This window comes from Pundamilia nyererei, unplaced genomic scaffold, assembly GCF_000239375.1.
Source record: "Pundamilia nyererei isolate P.nyererei 1_Seehausen unplaced genomic scaffold, PunNye1.0 scaffold00033, whole genome shotgun sequence".
Lineage (NCBI taxonomy): Eukaryota > Metazoa > Chordata > Actinopteri > Cichliformes > Cichlidae > Pundamilia > Pundamilia nyererei.
This window is the reverse complement of record NW_005187434.1, coordinates 959,453-960,516: the sequence shown is the minus strand read 5'-3', so window position 1 is coordinate 960,516 and position 1,064 is coordinate 959,453.

Here is a 1,064-nt window from a genome sequence, read left to right as displayed (position 1 = left end):
CAAAAAGGAAGTCTGTCCTTAATTTTCTGCATTATTACTTACTGTGTGTGTGTTTCCCTTTCCCTAAACAGTACAGGTGAAAATGGGTGGCAAATCAAGTGAAGGAGAAGTTGTGAAAATTCTGTTAGGAAAAAAAAAGCACACAGGCCTGATCCATGAATCATGAGGCTGGAATATTTTAAAGGGAAACAGAGTTCTCCTTCCTGTGCCTGCACTACCAGCAAGGATTTAAAGTGAATGTGCAGCTCTGGTGAAGATTAGAGGGCAATGCAGAGAGTGTTGGGACTGTGGGGTTTTTTGTTTTGCTTTTTTAAAAGCAATGGGCTATGATATTAACCATGACCCGGACCAAGCTACAGTAGAAAGGAAGTGATCAACATGTTCCCCTAAAAATTTCCATTTGATACTCAACTGCACAGTGTCAGAATTTTTAAAGAGAGCCAGACTTCTTTCAGAAATGTACCTGCTTGGCTTCCAGAGTCCAGGATATTATATATTATATAATGTCAGAGTTTGGACCGTACCTATGGAAAGCTTTACGCTGCTGACAAATGGAGGCAATAATTAAAGCTCCGAGCTCGCCATTGCTGAACCCAAAAAAAAGTCAAGAGTGATTGCTCAGGTATGTGATTATTAGCTTTCCCTTACAGGGGGATGAGATCCAGATGTTCATTGTGTCTGCTGCTTGAGTGAAGGAGGGCACTCCAGCTCCCTCTCACATGTGGGTACGACTCACTCGCTCCAAAAAGTCTAATAATCGGCTACTTTTAAAACAGGCTTGATTGCCAAAACAAGCCGGCAGATGTATTGCCTTAGTTGCTTGTGTCTACTAAAGTTACCATTCAAGATTCAGACTGACTGACAAACTGAACAGATAGCTGTGGTGTGTAGTTGTTATGGTTAGACAATCGACAATGAACTATATGCTTCATGATATTACTATAACAACGATGCAAAGATACTGAAAGGTCATTTGGAACTGAAAAAGGCCATCTTGTTGAGAGCAGCCATCTGGAGTGAAGGCAAGATAAAGGTCAAACCATGTCATTATTATTATTAGAGAT